Source organism: Drosophila virilis, chromosome 2 (genome assembly GCF_030788295.1).
Source record: "Drosophila virilis strain 15010-1051.87 chromosome 2, Dvir_AGI_RSII-ME, whole genome shotgun sequence".
NCBI classification, from domain to species: domain Eukaryota; kingdom Metazoa; phylum Arthropoda; class Insecta; order Diptera; family Drosophilidae; genus Drosophila; species Drosophila virilis.
Window position 1 is genome coordinate 19,602,781 of NC_091544.1, and position 9,145 is coordinate 19,611,925.

The window sequence follows — 9,145 nt, forward strand, 5'->3', positions numbered from 1 at the left end:
TATGTTCTCAAACGTCTCATTGTCTATTTGCCATAAAGTTGAGAAAAATTGTTTATTTCTTTAAAGTATATGGGATATTCAGTCCATTGAATTAGTTTCCATGATTAACTGTATGAATATCATGACAATCATGCTGTTAATATATCGTTTCTAGAACCGTGCTCTTTTCATTATATAATGTTTTTCCCATTTCTTCCCATATTATGTAGCGCATAGCTATCCTCAGTGAAGCCCCAATCTATGGCATTATTCACGCTGTCGTTTTTTAGTGCTGTCGTCGTCGTCGGTTCGTCGGTCGGTCGGTCGGTCGCTCTGTCGCTTTGCCTCCCCTCGCTTCGCCCCGCCTTACCCGGCCTCACCATGCCTTGCCTTGCCACTGCCGTCGTTTGCTGGCGTTGTTTCCAGCGCGCGCGTGTAGCTGGGCATTTGTATGTGTATTCGTATACGTGTCTGTATATTTGTGTATGTGTGGGTTGCGTATCTGTATCTGCTGTGCATGAGGCTATGGCTATGGCTATGGCTATGGCTGTGGCTGTGGCTCCGGCTGTTCGTTGTTGCGATACTAACGAACGAACGTCCCAAATGTCGACGTTGCTTTTGCTGTTGTTTTTGTTGCTTTTTGTATATTTTCAGTTTGTAGAGCCAACGGCGAGGCACGGCGCTCGAAGAGGGAGCTGGCTGGTTGCTGGTTGCCGGTTGGTGCTGCCGTTGCTGAAGTGGTTGCTGCTGGCTGGGCTTCTCGAGGACGTCCGTTCGTTCGTTTCGTAGCGTTTCGTTGCGTTTCGTTTCGTCTGTTGGTTCGTTTGTGCGTTTGCGTGCCAAACCAACAGCAATAGCAAAAGCAGCAACAACAAAAACTCATATTCATTTTATAGTGAAACTCAGCTCAACGCAGCTTAAGCTTAATGTACAGCAGCAGCAGCAGCAGCAGCAGCAACATTCCGCCAACTGGCAACTGGCAACTGGCAACTCGCAACTGGCAGCTTGAATGTTGTTGTTGCTGCGGCTTGGTTCGTTGCTTGGTTGGCTGCTTCGATTGCTTCGCCTTCGCCTGCGCGAAGGTTTTTGAAAAACGCGCGCAGCTGTTACAGCAATTGGGTAACATTACCCAGAGGAGCCCATTTAAACTAAAGCCACACTTTCTTGCTTTGGCAGACCAACAACATTGCAGAACAGACTTATACAAAAGCTTCATTTAAAGAACCCTTTTACATGTTAATGTTAAGCAACCAATAGAACTCTCAGAAATACAACTGAAAATTGAATTAAACATCAAAGAAACTTATGCCTGCATCTGCATCTGAAGCTGACTGCGCACATTTTGCAAAATTTAACAGAGCAACAGAAACAGAAACTGAAACTCAACCAAACGAATGTTCGCATTAAAGTTTATTTCGAAACGAACTCACTGCCAGCAGCAGCAGCAGCAGCAGCAGCAGCAACAACAGCTACAACAGCAGCAGCAGCAGCAGCAATGGCAACGGCAGCAAAAAAAATACCCAACAGCAACGCAAATGAAAAACGCCAACGAACAACGAACGAGCCAACAGCCAACGAGCGCACAGAAAGCAGCACACAACAACAACAGCAGCAGCAACAGCAACAGCAACAGCAGCAGCAGCAGCAGCACCATCACCAACAACAACAATAAAGAAAAAGAAAAATGAAAAAAAAAAAATCAAGTAAAATTACGACAAGCAAAGAGGCGGCGGCAGCGTCGAAGACGGCAGCAGCACCGTCGAAAGAAAACAAGAAACTTCATGGCAGCAGCAAAGCGTGAGGGGAGCAGAGCGTCAGAATGGCAGCGCGAGTGGGGACCGGGCCCAGTGGGAGAGAGGAAAGCAGCCACACAAAGTGTGTGACTGTTTGAGTGTGTGTGTGTGTGTGTGTGTGTGTGTGTATGTGTGTGCGGTGGGGCGAAGGTGAAGCATGCGATGGCGTTGGCTGCTATAACGTCAGGCAAGTCGCCGACGAAAACGACGACAACGATGAAAAAAAAAAACCAGCAACGAACGAACACCAGCGCCAGCAAAAATGTATAATAAAAGTAGCAACAACAACAACAGCACCGAGAATAACAACGACAGCATAAGCAGCAAACGTTGAAGGCAACAACGATGGCGATGCTTGCAACTGCGACCAGTGCCAGTGCCACGCCAAGCAGCCAGTCAACTATCCAACAACCAGCACAGGGCACAAGCTGCTTCCAGAAAAGCTTATACCAAATACCCTTCATCCTGGTTAAAGTAGTTATTATAAAATATATACATATATATATGTATGTATATATAAATATTAAATGATTATATATTTATTTATATATAGATGTAATGATAGCTTATCCTACTCGGAATAATTACGTTCATTATTACTTTTATTATATACATGCATTTGTATATATGTATATACTTTTCATGCATGACATCCATCCCAATTTTTTCAACATATATCCGAAAAGATTTAACTATCCTTTCAAATAGCTTAATGATACGTACAGCATACCGTATTTCAAAACAGTTCATAGATCATTTGAAACTAATAAGCTTTTAGACTCGAACAATAATCTCTATATATAAAGCTGTTTGTTCTGATTGACCGACTGACTGACTGATAGGGGATCAACACACAGCCGAAATCAACGAAAAGCAGACATTTTTACTATAGTTACCTGTGTGATGAAGGTGCACTCTAAGGCGGGGTTTCGGGAAATTCCAGCCGCAAGTATGCAAAAATCAAACTTAATTTAAAAGATCTTTATTCAAGTTCATTTAAGGGGTGTTTCGCACATTTTGAAAAATGCGTCCCTTCTTGGTGTAAATGGGGGTCAACGATTTGGTGAGTGACATTTCGCGCTCAAATTCATTGCCAACGATCTAATTATATGAAAAATCATTTGAGATGTGTTTCACATTTTTTACAAAATCTAAACTCTTTCGGTGGAGAGTGCATTTTAAAGATATTTTGGGTGAATTTTAATTTGTGTCCAATTTGAATCAAACTTATTTTCAAAGTTCTACCGTTCGTTCAGTTTCAGAATCATTTTCAAAGCTTCTTGAGAACATTGATTTTATAACATAACGGGCAAGACCGGGTTATACCTGCAATCAAAATATATATTACCAATGCACCCAACATAAATATTGCTCTGTTTTATTTGGTTGATATACTAATCTAATTTCAGTAGAGTATTCTGTATGGTAGATGTCTTAAGGCAAAAGTTAAAAGTTTTTAAGATAATTCCAACGATTCGATTCCAAGTGTCGTTAGGCAGATATCATTAGGAAACTAATAAAATATTCCCTTATACCGAAATTATTTCAGTGCATGCGTTGGATATATTATATATTTTAAATTTGTTTTTGGAACAGTAAGCAAGACTGCAATAAGAATCATTTTTCTTTTTGGAGCGAATTTTTAAAGATCCTTTTCGAAAGACAGTTACTAAGTAAAAATTTGTTCTTACAGTGCTGTATTACTATAATAGTATCTGTGTTGCAAGCATAATCATTAGTTTATAGGATAGACTCCTCGGAAGGGTATACAAAATGAAAGAGCGGATATTTTCAGAGTTAGAGCTGTCGTATTCGTATTCAGAGTCGTCGTCGTCATCGTGCGAACTCGGAGCACACACAGAGAATGGAGCAGCGACAGTGACCGAACATTAAAGTTGAAGTAAAGCTGGAATTTGTGCCTGGGCCCCCGCTCCGCCTTACCTCCTATGCCCGACTTTTGTAATCAGAATAAACGAATATTCGCTCAAGCGGTGCACAGTGGTGCAAGATAAAATCGCAGTGAGTGTTCAGGATTAACGAATGACCAGAACTTCCTTAGAAATGCCTTTAGTAAATGCCTGAATTAAAGCTTTAAAGATACAGATTTGAAAGGTTTATCAAGTCAATTTTTTGACCATGATTTTGTTAACATTTTGGTTGATTCTTTTTTTCATTTTTAACTATTTTAATAAGTGTGCATAATTCTTTTTATTTTGACCCTTGGCCATATGTATTACCAGATTTTGAATGTATTTTAAGTCATGCTCTGTCTGTTGCTGGAGAGCAGTACAGAATAACAGTTCAGTAATTATATTTTATACAATATCTAACCGGTCTTGCTGCACTCAACATTTGTTCTTTGCTCATCTGCTTTACCACTATTCTCTCCAATCAAACAACCTTACCAAGCGGCAGGGCAAAACGCAAATGTCAAGACGAACGAGCGAGCCCAACGACAACAGCAACAGCAACAGCAACAAAAACAGCAACAGCAGCAACGACGGCGACGATGAGAACGCCAAGGAGTGGGCGGCATCCCAATTGCTGGAGCTCTAGTGCCGGTTTGGCGTCCAGGAGTAGAGTGCGAGACCTAAAATATTCTCTGCAGCCCCCAAGCTCCCCTCAGCCCCTCTCCCACACACAAACACATTTCAGTACGATAAAGGAAATGCCACACCACTGTGACAATACATTTGCTAGAGCTGGCCCCCAAAGTCTGAGCGCATCGTAGCCCGGATAGTCGTCCTCGGTTGTCGTCTTCGTTCTAAGCGTCGCACATGGTAAAATACCACAGAGTGGCGCGCACTGTGCTGGAGCCCTGACTCAGAACCTGCAAGTCGGCAACGGCAACGGCAACAAAAGCAACAACAACAACAATGTCGATTCTGGGTCCGTTCCTATTCATTCGATTTTGCGCTGCGACGCGGCGGCTGCTTCATGTGCTTTAGTGCCGACCCAACACTGGCACCAGCACCAGCACCAGCACCATCCAGCACCAGCACCATCCAGAACCAGCAGCAACAGCAACAAAAGCAGCAACATCAACTCTGGGCTCTTAGCTCTGGCTCCGCAGTTTGAATTTTGTTGCCGCTGTCTTTGCCTTGCTTCATTCCCCATTTACAGCGTCAGCTCTGAAACTCTGGGCTTGGGGCTTGGGCTTGGGCTCGGGCTCGGGCTCGGGCACGGGCTCTGTCTCGAGCACTGTGGCTGCGGCTAGTGCCGTCTGCTGCCGTCTGGTTTGTTGGTTCTGGTTCTCAGGCGAACACATGGCTAACGACAACAGCGACGTTGACGACGACCAGTTGCCATTTGCGCAACGTAGCCAAGACAAAATGAAAAAAAAGAAAACCCAACAGCAACTTCGATCGATGTGTGTGTACAAAATTAGTGGGAGCCATAGTCTTAGTCGGCCACATGACTAAGTGGTGGGTGGTACAGGAATAATTAGCATACTTGGGGTAAAAATATATATCTAGAGCACATGAAGGGTAAAGTACAAATATAATATATACAGATACCTTAAAAGTTTCCAGAAGATAACTAAAGGAACGGCTATTTGGCGATCATGCAAGCGAGTGGGGATCACAACATAACAGGGATGGGCTGCTACATTATACAGATAATAGATGATTATTTCCTAATCGTAATTCTAGATTCACCAGATAATAAGAAAAGTTAAATTCCCTTATCTTTAAGAATATTTAGGACATATTTTTTGAACATGTTAAGAACTTTTAATATCTTTCTTACAAAATTGTATCGTTATAATTTTTACTAAAATCACTTGTATAATTTCACTTAAAATAATTTTGAATTCTCGTATAATTTAACTGAAGTATACGCTGAATTAGTTTTTTAGAAATTTGTCTGTATTTGTAAAAATTATATTTAGTTAGTTAATGTTAGCTTATGTTTAATTTCAGGGCCGCAAGCCGAAAAAAATTCTCGATTGTTCGGTCCATGGTTCGAACCAACTACTCATCTGTTCGTGATTTTCATAAAATATTAATAAACAATTCAATTTGTACTTTTATTATTGTTGGCTAAGTTTGATCTCCATTCAAATGATTGAATCTAACAGAAATAGTTAAATAAATGCAGCGGATAGGGATCTAGTTATTTCACTTTGTTTTTATATAGAGGTTCGGTTCAGATTTTGGTTCGGATGTTTTTGGAAAGCTGGTTTGAATTGTGGTTTGGTTCGTAGTAAACAAATAAATTATAATTCCTAGCTAAGTTTTAGTAAATCCTAAATATATGATGATGCGATGCTAATAAAGCAATTATTTCATTTAAAAAAATGTACTTAAACTAAGTAATCTTAAAATCAATATAAAGCTAAGCTACTATGGCTATTATAGCCCATTTAAGCCCATTGCCTCTGGAAATAGGACACAGTGTAAGCCCAGTTTTAGTGAATGATATTCCCACAGTATTGAATACTCTGCAGGCGTACGTGCGTCCCATTTAGCTGTGCGGTTGAATGGGGCCCCTCGATTTCTGTTGAAACAGTGCCAAGTCAACGGCGCACAACTTTTGGGCACTTCCCAGTCGCGTCGGCTTCAGCTTCAGTCGTTGTGTGTCATCAAAACAAACAGCAACGGCACAAAAATATGCTTTTTCGAGCAATGCCGAGCGAGAAACAACTGATAAAACCTGGAAATCGAATGCGTCATGCGCCCCCAAAAACTGAACTTGTGGCGAATGTATATTGCACTCTTTTTTGTTGGGCTTTGCGAATTTTTTCGATTGGGCAAAAAGTTATCGATTGCGCACGGAGCAACGCTGTCAGCTAATTTTGAGCATACCGACGGATGTCGTATGCATAGGGTCAGCTATTAGGCCCCCATCCAGGCAAGGCCTAACTACTTCCCAAAAAAGCCAATGCGCCGCCGTCGCTGTCGCAGTTATCCTTCAGCCAGAACCTGAGCCAGAGCCAGAGACAGAGCCTGAGCCAACAGCTGGGAACGGTTTCTAGCCATTGGCGCCTGCAGCCACGTTTCGCAATCCGGCGCACTCTGAGACAGGCATACACATGCCCACATCCACAAGCTAAAATCTCATTCATTTAGTTTTCGCAGAGCGACAGCAACAATAGTTTGTTTCAACCGGTGGGGGAGGGGGTCGGGCTCTTTACCGGCTGTCCTGGCTGTTAGGCAGCCTCAACTCATGGCCCAATGCATAAAAATCTAAGGGAAGCGACATGCAGATAAAGGGTGTTCAAGCCGACGTGGAGCTGTTTACTATTCAGCCGCAGCAATGGAACACCCTTTAAAACGGCACACATTTCAGGCCGAGCTGCCCTGTCAGTCGGTCGGTCGCTCACTTTGCTATTCAACGAGCCCAATGTGAAGCAGGACGCGGACGCAGACGCGGACGAGTGCGCGAAGTAGCGGGCGCGGGCGCGGGCGCGGGTGCAGATTACATTCGTTTAGGGTGAATGCCGCACTGCCACCCGTTCGTCCGCATGCCCGTTCGCCTGTCAGCCAGCAACCACCCAATCTGCCAGCCACCCATCCACCCGCTCGTTCGTCCTCGTCCTCGCCGTTGTCGTTTGTTTGTCACAATAGGGCAAAAGTTTCACTGTAACCGTTATGCGACCCACAGACACCACCGCCCCAGCTCAAAGTGTAACCCAAATGTCTGCCAGCCAAGCCAGTTACCACCCAACCACCCAGCCACCCACCACACGATCTGCCAGCCAGCAACGTTGTCGGCATCGGCACAACGAGCACCAACAAAGCAAAAAACACGTGCAGAAAATAGCAGGCTGGAAGTTACCCTAATATCGATTTGGAATAAGATAAGATATCAAGCGTTATTCTATTTAAATATGATGTGCTAATCTTACTTTAATATTTGCCCAAAGAATCATTTAAAACATTCAGAAGAAAACTCAGATTTAATTCTCAATTAAATACCTGAAGAATTAGTAGTGAAGAATGGACTCAAAGTTCTCTATGCTACATATGGTAAGTCCATATTCAATCCAAAAAAAAGTAAATGCATACAGATATAAAAAATCGATTAAAAATAATGCCTCAAGTATAGTATTTTAGGAAAAATCAAAATATCGTTCCATTATTTAAAAAAATATAATCTATGATTTTACCCATTTCCCAATATGTTATCGTCGAATAGAGCAATCATGTTGACAATTCGTCTATCGCTGCTTTATTCATTTCATGGCTATAGAGTATAAAAACTTGCTCTGAAATACGATGGACTATACATACAGCTATAGTAAACACACACATATATATATACACTGAAAGCATTAAGCTTTCATGCGCGTGTGTGTATGTATGTGTTTGTGTATCTGTGTGCCTATGTGTTTGTGTGTACATGTACGAAACTTTTATTGTCAGCACAAACAGACACACGCACACACTCACACACACCCTCAACGTTGCCTCCATGCTCGAGCGAAGGATAAAATGCTGCAAATTCACGACAACAACAAAAACAAAAACAACAACGACAGCAGAAGCAGCAGCAGCAGCAGCAGCAACGACAACAACAATGTACAGCAACATCGACAACGGGCACACGGTACGTATACGTATCCATCAGATAGAAAAGGCATCGAGCAGCATGCTGAAATAATGAAGCAGCAAGGACTCGACTCGACTCGAGTCGAGCATGGCAGTCAGGATAGCTGGCAAGCCTTGGCAGGCAGTCGACTTGGCTTTGGCTTGGCTTGGCTTGGCTTGGCCTGGCCTGGTCTCTCGGCCAGAATGAAAACGAAAATGGAAAATGTGTGTGTTTGAATGGGCGGTTGGAGGCAGCGAGACGAAATGGCAAAAGCTGTTGTTGGGGCTGAAAGGAACGTCTCCGACAAGGATATTGCGCACGAGGACAGGATGGCTGCCTGGCTGACTCGTGGTGTTGATGATGATTACAGAGATGCGCAGATAGAAGCTGAAGTCAGGCAGCTAGAGCTATCCAAACAGGCGAATACGAATCGGGCAAAAAGCGTTTGCTTGCTTCGTTCCTTTCGATGTGAAAATGCCATCCTGTTGTTGCTGTTGTTGTTGTTGTGGTTGTTGTTGTTATTGTTTTTGTTGTTGTGAAAAGTCTAACACGCTAAGAATGTACAGCGTTGTTCTTGTTGCTATTGCCGTTGCCTTTGCCGTTGCTGTTGTAATGTGCTTCTCCCTTCCAAGCGCCGCCTGCTCGCCTTGTTATTCAACAAACAGCAGCAGAGGAGCAGCAAAAGCAGCAGAAGCAGAAGCAGGAGCAGCACCAGCAGCAGCAGCAGCTCCTAGTCAAGTCTCTGTGCACGAGTAGCTGAAAGGTCTGCTTGAGCCTTGGCCGTCTTGTGTGGATGTGGCATGGATTGGGTTGGCTTGGTTTCGGCATGAGATTGAATG